This window comes from Copidosoma floridanum, unplaced genomic scaffold (genome assembly GCF_036245765.1).
Source record: "Copidosoma floridanum isolate Cflo_tuat_1 unplaced genomic scaffold, Cflo_Japanese_pri ptg000018l, whole genome shotgun sequence".
NCBI classification, from domain to species: domain Eukaryota; kingdom Metazoa; phylum Arthropoda; class Insecta; order Hymenoptera; family Encyrtidae; genus Copidosoma; species Copidosoma floridanum.
This window is the reverse complement of record NW_028321895.1, coordinates 795,251-813,625: the sequence shown is the minus strand read 5'-3', so window position 1 is coordinate 813,625 and position 18,375 is coordinate 795,251. Positions and strand designations below refer to the sequence as shown.

The window sequence follows — 18,375 nt, the reverse complement described above, 5'->3', positions numbered from 1 at the left end:
GGAAATAGTAGATACATTGTTTGGGAAATAATTTTTGACGTTAATCAATCTTAAAAAAACAGAAAAATAATTTAATTTTTTTTACATAAGCAAAAGTATAAAACTGTCTGAAATACCTTTACACAATTCATATAAATCGTAATTACAATAAAATTAGTAAAATGATTATTTAAATATTGATACACAAAAATGCTAATCATTTTATCTATTTCAATAAATATTATTTTTATCTTTCCGTGTTAAATGGTACAAGCAAGTTACATGGTTTGAAAATTTTTTAAGTTTATTCGTTGTCATTAACTTTTCATTATACAGCACCGAAAGTAGGAACTTTCGCTTCGTGGGGCGAAAATCCCTTCTCTTGGCGCAGGATTAATGAAAACAGAATATGCACAACGTTCAGATGTTAAGAAATGTCCTAAATTTTACGTTATCCGCCCTCGATTTCACCTCGGGTGTTTATTCACGTGAAATCTGAGACATTCCTAACCTTGCTTACTAGGTGCGTAATATACTTTAGTATACAAATATAATGTCATATTCCTATACATATTCATAAACGCAATTAATAAGCTTGTAGGAAAAAAAAACAAGCACACCATAGCATTACCTCAACAGTGGTGTGGAAATGTGCTTATGGGCTACAAATTTGGGGTTCCTTAAAACTGTAAGGAGGGCTAAGACAGAAGGTGCAAATAGTGATATAGCTAGCAATAAAATAAAAACCGATATAATTTTACCTTATTTAGAGATGCAGCTGAAGTGTGACTGTAAGGAGTTCTTCAAAATTGTGTTTGATTGTCCAGTTAGTGAATTATAAGGTTATGAAAGAAAGTGGTAAGAAACTAAATAAAAGTTTAAGCCAATAAAAAAGATAAAAACTGACAGAATAAAATTGTGCTTCCAAGTTATACAGATAAAATAATTAGTACATTACAAAGGAAATAATAACGTCAAGCTAAAGAGTTATAAAAAATGCCTGTTTAGAAATTGTAAAAAAATTGAGAGGTTTTGTTAAAAAGTATAAGAAGAGTTAAGTGTAGGGGTGCAAGAAGTAATTTAACTTAAACTGACATGAATAATGACATAGTTTTACGTTATTTAGAAATGCTGCTGATGGAAGGCTGAAAAAAAATCTTTTCAATTATAACGAAGGCTTATAGGGTTATCCAGTTATTGGGTTATAAAATTATGAGGGGTGGAGGGGGGCTAAACAAAAATTTAACCCAATATAAATATAGTTAAAACTGATAGAATTATACCTTATTCAAGGAGTGCTGAAAAGGGTGGTCGAGGGGCTGTGGGTGCTCATCCGATTTAATGAGGTGGCTGATTGGTGGTTGAGAAGGGGTGCAGGGGGCCTATTTTTAAATGAAAGGCAATAAAAATTATGAAAAAACTGTTAGAATTTCACCTTTTTTAGTGAGGGGGGGGGGGGCTAATGGTGGCCGAGGAGTGGCGTTAGGGAGTTGGAGGTCGGTTGTGTGGAATGACTCTTTAAAATTACTAAATAATAGAGGAATATATCTATACATGGTAAACTTTATTTAACATAAAAGTTAACTACAATATTTTATTCTTTATAATTGGTTAGCTGATTTTTAAATATTGTAACAGTATTTTTAAACACTGGTTTCTTTGGTATCTCTATTCACTAAGTAAAGAAAAACATCTCATTTTTTTTTTCTTAAATAGCTATGTTATTCTTAATTAGTGGGACATTTTATTTTAAACCTAGTGTATCTGCTACGCATACAAGGAGATTAATTGGTTTAACAAATATTCTACCTAAATGAATAATATTACTTTAGGCAATATTTAAATTTATCTTTAGTAAGATTACTAAAAAGATGTACCCCTATAACAAATAAAGTTTTCAACAGTAAATAAAAAGAAAAACAATACTACAAAATAATTAAACATACTCAAGAAATCTCTGAATAAGTCTTTGTAAGAGTAATTTTGACGTACCGTACATGGTGTACTCTTCATTTCGATAAACGTTTGAATAGTTGTATTTACTAAGTGCTTAACTAAGTGCATAACAATATAATGTACAATTGTGAACCAAAATTAAATTTTTGACAATCGAACTATTATTTTTTTTATTTTTTCAGAATAAAAATAGTTATCCTACCAGTATTCACTTTTTCTCAGTAATCATTATATTTTCAAACATTAAGTGGTGCTATTGCGTCTTGCTAGCAAGTCAAAAACTCCTGTGAAAACCGCACACACTATTTTTTTTAAGTTAAGATTTTAAATTTTCAATCAGTGCAGTGAAATATTTTATAGTATATTTGATCAGGGTTAGTTCAATATAATAATAGTTTGCACAGTTTAAACCATGTTCCAGCGGAAAAATTAGCAACAAAACATTTACAATATAATCAACAGTGGGGCAGTCAGGGGTTGTCAGTAGATAGATGTAATTACATACATGTATATGCCCTTATGCTAACTAGAAAAAAGTGGTCATTTATTTGCATACAATGAAAGATTAAGCACTTTTGAGTGGATATGTGTTAAATATATAGTTAACATTTGTTTTTCTAAAAAATTATAGTTAGTTTAAGTAGTCAAGTTGACTAGTCAACATATTTTTCGCCTAGAGTCAACATAAAAATAAGTATTATGTTGACAATATCTAAGCATTACAGGGTTGATGCTGACTATAATATGAAGCACAAATGGTTTTATGCTGACGAACACAAAATAGATAAAGCATTATGATAAAAAATTCAATAATAAATTTTTCATATCATTGTGTTGTAGACAAATAATTTTAAATACATTTATTTTATGTCAACAAACAAAAATGTTTGTGTGGGTTTTCATGTTGACAGAAAAAATATCTTTTGTCAATTAATTCAATTCTGACAGAGAAATTTCCAAATTCATGTTATGCTATCGTCTCAACGAACGATAGATAACTTTTGTATTTTCAATAAAAATTATTATACCTCACTCTGCTGACAGATATGAGGAAAATTTATAAGGTAAATGTAATAAGGAACAAAAAAACTTGTCATGATAATTTGATTAGTACAGTTAATACTTAAGGTATATGAGGTAGGGATAAATAATCAACGGAAAATAACGAAATACTTTTGTATCATATTAGCAAACTTAAATTCGAATATGACGATTTCTTATGGCGTAATGCACTTTTTTAATTAGTTAAACATAATGTTTGGATTTTGTATTTAGCAGTGGGTTAAGCACTCAATAGTCAAAATGTAAAAACATGTAATGAACAAAAATTTTTTTTTATACTAACAGTTAACTAAATAACTAAGGCTATTTAGACATCTAATAACGAGGCAACGTATCTTTCACCTAGAGCCAACCTAAAAATAAAATAAGAATTATGTTGGCAGATAATTTTTAATAATCAAGTGTTTGTACTGAAAAACATACCGTCAAAGTGGTATTATGCTGACATATAAAATAAATATAGCTTCATGCTGACAAAGCAACAGTCATTTTTATGTTGGTTTAACTCTAACCAGTAAATAGCTATAAATGTACTGGTTTTATGCTGCCACAAACGTTATTTTTATCGTGAATAAATAAGTTTTTATGCAGACAATTAAAAGCATTTTGTGTCTTGGTTTTATGTTGACAAATGAATTATTATAATCAAATCACTCTTACGTAGACCTGGAGATCCATTGATAAATAATTTTGTTGGCATTTAGAATGGCCGTTTGTATATGTCATTCTGTTGACAGGTATGAGGTCAATCTTTTACATAAAAATAATAAGAAACAATACAGATCAGAAGAAAATTAAATTCTTACAGTTAGTATTGTTATTATAGCAAAAAGCTTAAATTTAAATGTGATAATGAATGTATGCATAATGCTACTAACTAGAAAGATTAACAAGGTGTTCATTTTTTTTTTAAGAAACGGAGTAGTAAGCACATGAAAGAAAAACTTAAAAAATTATAAAAATGTCAATAATTTATTTTTATGGTGACAGTTCATTCAAGAACATTAAGCCTTCAAAGACTTATGTTAACCTGTCAAAGTATTGGCCACCTAAAGCTATAATAGAATAAAAAATACGTTGCTAATTATTTTTCAGTAAAACAGTATTAACACTGACTAACTTGGAATGAAAGTAGTCTTATGCTTACTTATACAAAATACATCTGGCTGAATGACGACAAATCAATAATGACTTACACATCAGTTGAACGCTGATGTTACATCCCGAGTTGATACGAACTATATAACAACTAAAAGCTATCCGTCCGTCAAATTCAGATAAAACGTATTGTAAATATAAACCAAGCTCAATTGACAAGAGAAGCTCATACGTCATTTATATCTGTGTGTGTAATAGATTTAAGGTAAATGTTCAATAATATGCTAACATATAATACAGCCAGCCTCTTTGTAAGAATGCGCGTATGTATTAAAATCGTATTGTATGTATCAATAAATAATTTACTTGCTCATTAATTATCCACTTCTAATAATATCGATCTTAGAATTCTTAATTACCACACAGTTTTATTATATTCAAAATTAAACTGGTAATACTCATAACACCACCATATTTCCTAATCATAAATTTTCACAAAAAGAAGAAATATTAGTAGAAAAAGGTTTTAATCTTAGTTTTACCGCAAATAACGTTATATATATAACAAAAAAATATATAAAAAGAAAAACGTTTATTATTACGTGTTATTAATAAACATTTATATTAAAATAAGGACAATTATGCATATTTGGCTGTATCACAATAGATAGACATCAACACATTTCAAAAACACTTTGTTTTATGAAATCCGGTAATTATATTGAATTGAAAAATGATCCTACCAATCATTTCCAAATAAAAAGTTATTAATTTCAAAAAAACCTTCACCATCTTTTTATCCCTCCCATATTTTTCAACTATTCGAATGAATCCAGTAACACCAAAATTATACTCATCAATAAAACTACATAAAAATAATACGCCTATATAACCAGTAGTCTAATTTAACAGTTCACTATCATACAAATTATCAAAAAAACTAATAGAACTTATCACATATAACACCAGTTTTGAACCTTTTTTTAGCATTACGCATTCAGTAAAACTTATAAATGAAATAAAAAACTTTACAATATTATATAATTTAATCTTAATCATATCTGATGTGAAAAATCTTTCCTCTATTGTACTAGTTCTTGAAGTACAAAATATTATTAAAAATCTATTGATAATGTCTAAACCAATAATTTAGTCACACGAGAAATACTGCAAACTCTTTAAGTATGCTTAAAACAAAATACCTTTCAGTTTCAAGATAAAATACTTTCAGCTACAGACGGATTAACAATGGGGGACCCTGTTAGCCTACTTCTAGCAGAAATCTTTATGAATAATTTAGAGATAGATATTATAAAGCATAATTTAAGTAATAATTTACTATTTTAGTATCCCTACGTCGATGACGTATTTTGTTGCTGGACTGGCACAAATAGACAATTAGATACTTTTTAGATCACTTTAATACAGTACATAAGCATATTAAATTTACCGTTGAACAAAAAAACAACAATAAAATCAATTTTCGAGATTTAAGATTACACAGAATTAACGGTTACATAGAGTATTCTGCATACGCCGACACACAGAGACAGTACCATACACATTACTTCTATCCATTCTTTCTCACATAAAATGATTGCCATATAACAGTTTTATTTATCAACTTGTCTCCATACCATTAAATTCTGTTAACTACAAAAATGAATTGAATATTATTAAACAAATAGCATACAACAATGGTTGTAATCCCCAAGTTATTGATAACATAGTTAAAAATATAAAATATAAAATGGCTATAAAAAAAGTATTTTCCTTACCCGTAAAAGTAAATAATAAGCTCTTTGGTATTACACATAATGGAAGACTATTAGAAAAAATAAAAAACCATAAAAAGAAAATCATAATATACAAATAGCTACAAGTCTAATAAAAGTCTACAAACAGTCATAAAAAACAATAAAGACAAAACAGCAAAAAGAAATAAGTCTGGTGTTTACGAACTTAATTGTGGATCTTGTGATTGTGAGTACATAGGACAGACAGGTAGAGATTTTAAATATAGGATGAATGAACATAAAAAGGCTTTTATGAGAATATTAGATAGTTTTAGTTATGATACATACATATAAGAGAAGTTAGGAGCTAGATTTTGAGAAGCATTAGAAATTAATAAATTGAAAAATTCAAACGTGTTACTAAATAATATGCTAAACCTCCATACCTTACCATTACTAAATTAAGAATTAAGATAATATATGTGTATTGACTGTGTACGGTTTGTATGTATTGTCCGTTGTTGTTAAAACGAAACATATGTACGCCTGTGTGTATTTTTATTATATAAACGCGGTATATTACTCAGTCTAGTCGTGCATACGTCTGAAGAAGGTACTGTGATACCGAAACAGCTGTAACTTTTGTAACAAATAAAAGTGTAGATCGACTATTGAATCAAGAGTCGATTATTTAATTTAATGATTAATCGCATTGAATTTATAATGGATAAGCTAACAAGACCTCATCGCTCAAAAGCTCGTCTATCAGAAATAAGAAAAATTGTAGGAAATTACCGTAACTTATTTTACATTCCAGGTGATCCAGCTCCTCGTACTTCTATCATGATATATAAAATACCTACGACAGACGACCATCCTGTATATGTCAAACAATACTGCTACCCCTTATCGTTACACCAGAGAATTAAAACTCAAATAGAAAAATTGTTAGCTGACAGAACAATCATAAAATCAAACAGCTCTTACAGTAGTCCTCTCTGGATAGGACCCAAAAAACGAGGACCTGATGAAACAAAAAGATACAGATTAGTAATAGATTACCCTAAAATAAACGAAAAAATCATCCCTGATGCTTATCCACTACCAAACATTACGAAAATATTAAAGCAAATCGGAGGCTCAAATTATTTCTCCGTTTTTTGATTCAGCCAGTGGATTTCATGATGTAGAAGATGACCATGCAGATAGACATATAATTGCTTTTAGCACACCTAACGGTCATTATGAATATGTAGGAATGCTATTTGGATTATGCAATGCACCTGCAACATTTCAACGACTAATGGACATAATTTTATCAGGACTGCAAGGCATTAAGTTATTTATATTTCTTGATGACATAATTGTATGCTCAAAAACTTTAAAAGATCATGTGAAAAAAATTTACCATTTATTTGAAAAACTTTCAGAATTGAATTTAAAATTATTTTAGGACATAAAATAGGTAGTGACAGAGTTAAAATAAATCTTAAAAAATTAGACGTTGTTAAAAAATTTCCAAAACCAGAGTTCAAACGAATATTGGACAATTTTTAGGATTAGCAAACTATCACCATCGTATTGTCAAAAATTTTGTAAAAATTGCAGAGCCTTCAACGTCCTTGTATAAAAAAAGAAAAAATTTAAGTGGACAGATACTTAGCAAAAAAGCTTTAAAAATTTTAGGAGAATATTATCCAAAGCACCTCTATTAGCTAGCGTCGATTTAAATAAGCCATCCATATTAACAACAGACGCATCTTATAAAGCTATTGTGGCTATGATAATCCAAGAAGAACCAGAAAAAGCTAACCATTATTGTCAGCTCAGAACTCAATCTTTCCTACTAAAGTAAATAAATGGATCAATAAAACAATGAACGAATTTATTGCAAACACAAATCCCGTAAGAGTAAGATCTTCAATTGAATAACACAGAAATGGTCCTTCAAAAATTAAATTACAAAACTCTAATGATGAACTATACAGAAGAACTTTATAACCTATAGAATAAAATAGTAATGAACAAAGAGACGACAACACTTCTTTATCGGAAAACATAAAAAATAAAACTGATTACGACTCCAAGAAAACTTCCAATCAAAATATTTTACTGCAAATAAGCCATACAGAAGCGTTAGAACCCATACAGCAAAATTGAAACTTGGCTCGTAACGAAAAAGTAACAAGAAATATAAGTCCCGTTGGAACTCCATCTAATAAAACTTACAAAACAAATAACTTCACATTTTTTAGTACTCGTAAAAATTTAACTGTTACCAAGGGTAATTACATCCAAATTATTTCTTAAACAGTAAATTTAAAATTAATAAACAATAAACTACTATTAAATATAGGAGCTATGTTAAAAGAAAAATTATTAGATGTTCAACCAAAATTAGGAGACGTTATTACTACGAAAAACCAAAATTTCATCATGTTTTCACTTGTTGTCAACAAAAACTTCACTGATTAAATAAAACGTAGCATTTTACGCACCTACTTTAAAAATCTTGCATATGCAAAATCAGTAAAGGAAGTTAACATTGCTCGTATTTCTAGGAAAAGTGAGCTCATCGATAATCTCTCTAGAGGAGAAATTCCATTAATTTTCGACGAAGAATTATATCACCTTCCCCTTACGGTAAAAATTTCTTTTGGCGTATGTTCTTATCTAACCCTTAACGATAGAAAAAAGAAATGAGTTGAATGTCCTACTGGCTTATTTGGAGGTTATAGAGGAATAGTAAAAACTTATAGACGAGTGAGAAAAAAACATTATTGGAAGGGATGGGAAATGACATTTCTAAATACATACAAAAGTGTAAAATTTGCTAGGGACCAAAGTTTATCCATACAAAAACCAGTGAACTTATGGTTATTTTAACATTCCTCGAATAATTCTCAGTGACAGATCAAAAAGTTTCATTCATCAAGTATTGACAGAAGTATCAAAAATGTATACATTCCGTTTAGCTTTCACTAATGAATGTCATCTACAGTTAAATGGTAGGTCAGACAGAAATCACGCTATGTGAAACGATTTTTTGAGAACTAACGCTCAAAACAAAAGTGACTGGGATGAAATGGTTCCCTTTGCAATGCACGGGTACAACACTTCAGTTCATTCCGCAACAGGTTTTACACCTTTTAAAGTTGTATTTGGTGAATAGACACGTTCTCCCAATCCAATTCCAGTCGAATTCCAACTAGAAACATACAGCTTACATGTTAGTGACCTTGCCCGCTGTTTACGTACAATCTAAGAAATAGCTCGTGATAGACCTAAAATTAGACCTAAAATGTCAAAGCAAAATACAAAATCACGTTATGACAATAATTTAAAGCCACAAAACTTGAAAGTTGGAATGATAGTCTGTGTGCCCAACGAACCCCAGAAAGGAAAATTAGATAGATTTTATAACGAAATCCTTTAAATTAACGAAGTACATAGTAATAATAACGTGGTATTACAATCAGGAAACGAAAAACTAATGAACAAACGTATTGACAAAATAAAATGCAGCTACCGATAAAAAAAAAAATAATAAAACTTAAATTACTTTATTGTTGCAAATCGATCCGCTTAATATGTTAAGTAAAAACATTGTCTTTTTCGCTACTGCTAACACTGAGGCCTGGTATAATAAAAAACAAAGAAGAGATACCTACAAAACCTTACTACAGCATTCTTTTAGTAAATAATCCAGGTATATATTATAAATACACTAATGAAGTCAGATGAATTCTTACCGAATGGCACGTTACTATTACGTTAGATTTTTGTAGTATTAAAGACCAAACTAAACTATACCATGAACAGCGAGATACTGTATTTGAACAGTGTTTTAGCGTACTTAAAAATCAAGAATGCAAAAATTTAATACCTAGATACACGTTAAATAACTTGATTCGTTCAACAAAATCAACATACGAAGATTTAAAACTATTTTTTGCACCTGAAATACAATTACATAGTAGAGAAACAAGCTCAAACAATATAGTAAAAGTAATCTCTAGCCACGTGATAATGACACGAGCATCACTAGAATTTGTGGGGTTGATTTCGAAAAAATTATTTGGATCTATGGATGTGGATAATCGAGATAAAATAATTACGGATATAAGTAAGCTTTACAACTCTACACAAATAATATCATATTAAGAAGCAAAACATACTCATATTGTACGCTTAAATGTCGAAAAAATATATATAGAATTAGAAAAAAATAAAAGACAATGAAAAAGTCATAAAAAATTTGGAAAGTTTAACCGCAGAAGCATGCCGATTAGATAATAATAATAGAAAAATTGAGTTTAAAATAGAAGTATTAGAACGGACTTACTCTTTCGAAAAATCCCTATTTTTCATACTTAATTTATACAAAACTCTTATTGGTGCAGTGGAAAGCACGTCACCAGGACACCAACATCCGCTTATGATACAAAACGAATAAGTATCAAAAATTTGTAATGAAATTAATTCATATAAAAAAGAGCACACGCTACCATGGGACGATTCAACTGTAACACTTAAATGCCTGTTTGCACTGTCCACAACATACGGAGTAATAACAGAACGTAGATTAGCATTTAAACTTAGCTTTTCACTAATAGGTAACGAACAATTTATTAACTATGCCATGCACTCGATTTCAGTTCAGAGAAATTTGTACTTATATTTAAAAAAATTTGTCAGCGTTAAGCCCCAACATAGTAATCTGATCATAAGGAATGATTTTTAAAATTATTTTCTTACTGATGAAAAATTTTTTAATAATTGCATTAACGACAAGAAGATTTTATATTGCCGACCAGATATGCCTATTTATGAAGATAATATAAATAATCCTTGCGAATTCTCCTTATTTATAAACCCATTAACAGAAGTTTGAAAAACTTGTCAAATGGCATTATATACGTCAACCGAAATTTATTGGATAAGACTAAAAACCACTAAAGAATGGTTATATTCCGCATACAATACTATCACAATTCAAGTATTGTGTGAAAATAATCCTTCAATCATACAACCAACTGAAATTAAAATACAAGGAACGGGAATACTAACGATCAACAGTAACTGTATTGCTCAAGGTCTTGGCTACACCCTGTATGGAGTCACAAACTAGAATTGACAGAGACTTACTACAATAGATCAGAGCTTACCTACAGTTGAGCAAATTTATTGAACCTCCCTGATATCAAAACAATTGAAATCGGCAATAATAACTTTAGTCTTGATCTACAAGTGGAAGAAAAAATCGAAATAAATAAATGGGCAGAATCAAATGACCCAATAGCGTTAACTAGAACAAAGCAAACCTCAAAAGATATAGCAATAAGAAAACGAGTGAACTATCAAAATACAGCAATAATTTTTTAGAAGCCTAATAACAAATTTATTTGTCACGGTAGTCATTGCTTCAATTTAATTAAGATGCATCTTGAAATTAAAAAAGAAATCTAATAGTTTACCACAATTTATTTATAAAGCTCAACCAAGAAGATTGAAAGAGCCTCAAATTTTTATAACGCAACATAATACTCCAAAAGAGTACGAAAAACTGTAAAAAAATCCAGCACCTTCAATTCCCGATAAAACAACAGATGATAACTTGCCGAAACAAGGTCACTATTAATTTATTAAATGTCTGACCACCAAAACGGTATCAAAATACCTCGTAAATTACATATAAATATATGTTTATATATATACACGTTTATAGTTAAAAAATGTTTTACTAATGTATTTAATAATAACATAATATTAATATTCTATTTAATTTTCAGAACTACTTTGAATAAGTTTCGATTTTAAGCCAAGAAAATCTACGATTAAACCAGTAAAAGGAAACTTCGTCACACTGCTCCTCTTCTCTTTCTTTACCTCCTCTTCAGTAGTGCTAAAACACAATTTTACAGTATAAGCAAATATTATCATAAGTATATTCACTGCATGTCACTGGAAAACTTTCTACCTACACCATAAATATAATACTTTAATTATTAAACTAACAAAACAAAAACTTATGAGAAAAACACACAGCATAATTAATACCTAATGCACGCATATTTATTTAACAACCTGAAACCTTCACTGACTTACGGAAGCAGATGCAGATAAAAACAAGAGTGTAAAATGATTAACTTTCGACCTTAAGACTCCCAGCGCTTTCGTAGCACATGTGGCTCGCACACGTGTCTATTGTCTCGTTTTTGCATTCTCGGGTTCGAATTTCAGTTTGGAAAATGACTTTTTGTTTTGTTTCAGTGGTCTTACTGGTTATTCTGTATTTTTTACTCAACAAACTCTTTTATTATTAATACTTATGCAGACATTTAAATTTAAATTAAATATTCAATACCTTAAATAATTTTATTTTCATTGTCAAATAAACTCCAGATTGTATTTTTGTATCTTATACATATTTCTTCATTCCACTTTTATTCGATTCATATAAATAAGTTTTTTGCTATGTCGAGAAAAAAATAATAAATAGGATGTCGTAAAAAAATTTTTCTTATAACTTAATAATAATTCTTCAGATTTATTTGAAATTTTAGCGATGGCTTATTTCGTGTCATTTTAGTTGTTAAAAAGTAAAGCAGTGTTAAAAAAACAATAAAAAATTCATGCAAAAACGAAAAATATCTTAAAATGATATCTAATTTAAGTTTAATTTATTTTTTGTAGCAACAGGCGAAAATCAATTAAGTAGTGCACCATAATAAACTTTTACTTCCTTATTGAATATTTAATTTTTACTTACGTGTCTACCCAATTAATAGTAATAGAAGACTTCAAGTAAAAAAGTTAATAAATAATTAATAAGGCCTTTAAAGTGAAGGAAAAAAATCAGATCACATGGACGAAGACTCGAGTCCAAGAATGCAAAAACGAAATGACGAACTTGCACGCGTGCCATCTGCGTTAAGGGAAAGTTGTGTAAGCTACAGTCAAAAGTCACTTATATTTATAACATAGTTCCAAAGCTTGTCGTAAACATCGCTGGGGCTCGCTAGAATTATTATTTTTATTTTGCAATCTCAACTTGGTATGTGTTCGTATTGATAATAATTTTGATTACACGTTCAAAAACTTTAAATAATAATTTTCATCGTCACAAAAAAACTCTGTGAAATAACATCACCGTAACTGCAACCTTTTTCCTTTTTAGCTTCTTGAATGCAAAGGCATGTGTGTGTCTCGTGCGGTGTTCCCTACTTATCGCCCAGCCTCTTGCCTAAAAGACGCTCGAGTAGCTTTACAGCAAGTAGCTTGACTTTTAGAATTTTTAAGTATGGTGTAGTGATTTTAACAGTAGATAAGTAGGAAACACCGCGCGAGACACACATATGCCTTTGCCTTCAAGAAGCTAATAAATAATGGACCAACGAGTTAAGTTCTTTTTGTGACGCACCTCCTTACCAGCTTATCAATCTCACGTAACACAGCATTAAAAAATTAGTTATTATGATGTATTCGACAAAAAGAGATGACAACGTACATAAATTGAAATAAAAGTTATACTAAGAAATTGAAACAGAATAATCCATCATATTAAAAAAAAAAAAAAAAAAAATGATGGTGACAATAAGGGTCGAACCCAGCATTGCAAAATAATCTCCTCATAGGTATAAGCCTTAACCGTCTGAGCTATCGAGACATTGTATCATGATAGTTTGGAAGTCACATATGTTCATCGACAACCTCCGGAGCTTGGCCTACAGCTCATAATAAGTAAAATTAATAAATATTTTTACTCATCTGTGATCGTGAAGTACGTAATTTCATATAATTTTATTTAATTCTTGTTAGGGTGGAAAAAAATTTAAAGGGTGTACTGGAAAAAAGTTGCAGTTACGGTGATGTAATTTTACAGAGTTTTTCGTTACGATGAAAATGATTATTTAAAGTTTTTGCACGTGTAATCGAGATTATTATCAACACGAACACATACCAAATTGAGATTGCAAAATAAATATAATAATTCCAGCGAGCCCCAGCGATGTTTAGGACAAGCTTTGGAGCTTTGTTATAAATGTAAGTGACTTTTGACTGTAGCTTACACAGCTTTCCCTCAACGCAGATGGCTCGTGTGCAAGTTCGTCGTTTCGTTTTTGCATTATTGGACTCGACTCTTTATCCATGTGATCTGTTTTTTTTTTAAATCACTTTGAAGGCCTTATTAATGATTTATTAACTTTTTTACTTGAAGTCTTCTATTACTATTAATAAGGTAGACACGTAAGTAAAAATTAAATATTCAAAAAGGAAGTAAAAGTTTATTATGGTGCACTACTTAATTGATTTTCGCCTGTTGCTACAAAAAATTAATTAAACTTAAATTAGATATCATTTTGAGACTTTTTTCGTTTGAGCATGAATTTTTTTTTGTTTTTCAACACTGCTTTACTTTTTAACAACTAAAATTACACGAAATAAGCTATCGCTAAAATTCCAAATAAATCTGAAGAATTATCATTAAGTTATAAGAAAAATTTTCATACGACATCCTATCTATTATTTTTTTCTCTAAATAGCAAAAAACTTATTTTTCCGCCCTCGGGTGATTTTGGGAGGCTGGTACTTTCTCGGGCAAAAAAGCAGTTTTCCGATACTCGTTCGAAAAGTCTCCTTTACGAACCTCGTTATGGACCTCGCCCTCGGCTTGGGCCGCAAACCTCTCGGTTCGCAAACAAAGACTTTTCAAACTCGTAGAAAAACTACTATATATAAATCAAATGAAAGTGGAATGAAGAAATATGTATAAGATACAAAAATACAATCTGGAGCTTATTTGACAATGAAAATTATATTATTCGAGGTATTGAATATTTAATTTAAATTTAAATGTCTGCATAAGTATTAATAATAAAAGAGTTTGTCGAGTAAAAAATACAGAATAACCAGTAAGACCACTGAAATAAAAAGAAAAGTCATCTTTCATACTGAGATTCGAACCCGAGAATGCAAAAACGAGATGAAAGACACGCGTGCGAGCCATCTGTGCTACGAAAGCACTGGGAGTCTTGAGGTCGAAAGTTAATCATGTTTATGGTGATGCTCCGAAGCTTGTCCTAAATATGGAAGTTTGCTATGATGATACGATTCACTTTGCAATTTAAATTTGGTATTTGTTTGTGTTAAAAATAATTTTTATTACACGTCCGAATACTTTATTTTATAATTTGCATTATAAGATCATGTACTTACAATACATAATCCAGATCGCACGACGTTGCTATAATATGTAGAGAGATAAGTGCGCGTGTAATAAAAAGTTATTAGATAGCGTTGTCCATAAGCGAGAAGAGCAGAGAGATTTTTCACACAAATTTTAATCAAAAGAGGGAACGAAAATAACTAATAATCATATTTTATGTAAATAGTTAATGTAGGCGTTTAATGTTAGGAAATTTCCGAATCCTCGATAGCCGAGTGGTGAAGCGTGTTTGTATCACACTCGGGCTCTAGCTACCTGGGTTCGATTCCACTTGTCTGCAGACTTTTTTTCGGATATTAATGTACATTCGAAGCCGGAGTGAGTAAGTGTGTACAGAAGAAAACCGACTTGTTAACGAAATAATTTTTATTTAAGTTTAATTTTTAAGTACCGTGGGATCAAAATAAATACTTTAAGAACTCTTTATGGATTGAGATTAAAAAAAAAAGAACTCTTGGCGAGCTTGTAAAGAATTCAAAAGAGGGGACATAAGTTGAATATTGTAGGAATACTCTAAGAACACTTCAGGAACACTTTGCGAATACAAAAACAAGTTCCTTGGTGAAATCATAAAGAATTCTTTATAATTTGTGGTACCGTCTGGGTTAAATGGTGGAGGTATACTGTAGTAGTATCAAAAATAAACGATAGTTTATATTTATTTGGAGAACTTTAAATACGAGAATATGCATGCATACACAGTAAGACACTAATTAATAACTCTATACTTTTTCAAGGACAGTAATTTTTATACTTAATATTTTTGCAAATGTTTTGTTGTTGTCTTTAGCGTGGGAGTGTCAAATAAAAAAAAATTTACTACTAGGCTAGTGATTCTGCAATGTTGTATAGAAAACATACATTGTGAAAAAATAGTAAGTTATTTAGAAAGTGGGAAAAAATAAGTCAAAGGCTAAAATTCTTGTAACTGAGACAACAAATCTCTTAGAGCATATATTTCTGAGCGGTCAATAAGTTCTCGTAAAAATTCAGAAAGCCTGTGTACCACCATCAGACCTGGGACTTTTTTCTTACAAAATGTACGCCAATTACGTAAATATCCATTTACCAACCATTTGTGCTTAAAATGTGATTTAAAGTTATATTATACACAGATTTATATTATAATTATCAATGCTATGTTCTATTCATTTTTAATTGGCGAAAAATGTGGCCCAAAGAACTTATATACAATAATACGACCTGGTACACTTACCATAACCATGCTCTGGCTGGATCTCACAATGACTCATACTTGTTAATTTCTTATTTTAAGAAAAATCGTTGAACAAACATTCATAACGCAAAAATAAGAATTTCGTTTGTGAAACATGTTGTTCTGCTCTCAGTTGTTTCCATGATGACTTGAGCGTCAGTGCCTAAACACACGATCAGTAAGAGCTAATATTTGGAGTACGAATGAAAACTCCAAAAAATCAGGTGTTAGTTTAAGCAACGTTTCGTTGATCTTAACGCCAACCTCATCAGGCTCACTTTATTAACAAAGAAAATAAAAACAAAAAACACAAAACTTTTTGTAAATTACATTGTAGGCCCACTGTTTATAAATATTAGTAATAGATACTCACGTCTATATCGTTAAGACGATCTTTACAGACTATTGGTCACCTTAAACGAATAACGTAAGTGTCGAACATGTATGTACTTCCATATATACATACAAACCATAAATGTACGTTTCTTGCGAGTATAAATAATGTGTGTACGTATTCAAAAGAGATTACTTATAAGAACTTCAAATTTGTTATTGTGAAATAAGGTATCCTCTTTTTTATTTATTGTTTGTTAAGTCGAGTGTACGTGTAGCATTTCTGATATTAATCTTTTTTGTCTATTTTGTTCATGATCTTGTATTTTGGTTTAAGAAAAATTAAACTTATGGTTGAATTCTTTCATGTGTGAAGCAACAACAAGTTTATCTTTCTTTGTACTTTTGTGTTCGTTTAGCCATTTTTTCAATGCTCTCTTTGTCTCACCTACGTATGATGCAGAGCAAAAATCGCAAGAGAAATGATACACGAAATTGGTTTGATCGAGCTTATCAATTTTATCCTTTCCGAGAATGATAACACTGTCTTATTTGTTTTAAATAGTAGGGTAAAATTGTATATTTAATATTTTAAAGTCTTTGAACAAAATTTGTAAAATAATGGATTGTAAGGGATAAAAACTTTTATTTTATCCCTTAGATTGTCATTTAGTAGAAAGTTTTTATCATTATTAGTATTTTTTGTTTAGTGAAGTCTTTTTTTGATGTATTTTAGTTTAAAAAGTTCAGTATAATCATTATCACGTGAAATTCTTTTAGCCATAAGAATCTTTTTCCCATGGAAGGATTTTTCAGATAAAAAAATGGCTCGATTAACCAGACCGTATACAGCATTGACTTTTAATGACCAGGAACGGTTAAAATAAAAATTAATTATTCTGTTGGATAAAATTGGCTTAATATACCAATTAGTGATTATTCTAAAGTGTTTATGTGTAACTGTATTGTCTAAGAAATTTATAGAATCGTTTTTTTCTACTTCGCAAGTGAGTTTCAAGTGATTGTCTTGTTCATTATTGATTTGTAAAAATAGTTCTGCCTGATCTTTGTGTACACTTATAAGAGTGTTATCGACGTATCTTTTATAAACAAACGAAATGCAATTATGATTTCCTTTTGACAAGCGCAGGGCTTTCATCTTAAGATCTTCTAAGACTTAATCAGAAAATAGTGGAGAGACAGCAGAAACCATTGGGCTGCGAAAAATCTATTTGTAAGATTTTTTATCAAAAGTGATGTAAACATTGTTGAATAATAATTTTGTACATTCTATGATTTAATGATAGAGAATTTTCGATAATCTGTGGATTTGCATGTATCTTTTTTCCAAACTATTTATGACTGATTCTAACGAAATTTTAGTAAATAGAGAAATAACATCTAGAGAAATAAAAATATAATTTTCCGGTATTAGAAGATTTCTAATTTGTTTCATAAGTTCAACGCTATTATTCAAATGTGTAAAAGGTTTTTCAAGAACTTTTGAAAGAGAATTATAAAGGGTTGAGGCAAGTGTGTGTAGAAGAATTATTCAACGAAATAAGGTTGGCGTTAAGACCAACGAAACGTTGCTCAAACTTACACCTGATTTTTTGGAGTTTTCATTCTTGAAAAGGATAAAATTGATAAGCTCGATCAAACCAATGTCGTGTATCATTTCTCTTGCGATTTTTGCTCTGCATCATACGTAGGTGAGACAAAGAGAGCATTGAAAAAATGACTAAACGAACACAAAAGTACAAAGA

The 18,375-nt window shown here is 29.9% G+C and overlaps 1 protein-coding gene across 3 annotated transcripts in view; it reads right to left on the bottom strand.

Annotated features, from left to right (window-relative positions):
• Window positions 1-18,375, bottom strand: part of PCB (Pyruvate carboxylase) — a 953,241-nt gene that overhangs the window by 383,859 nt on the left and 551,007 nt on the right. The window lies entirely within an intron of this gene.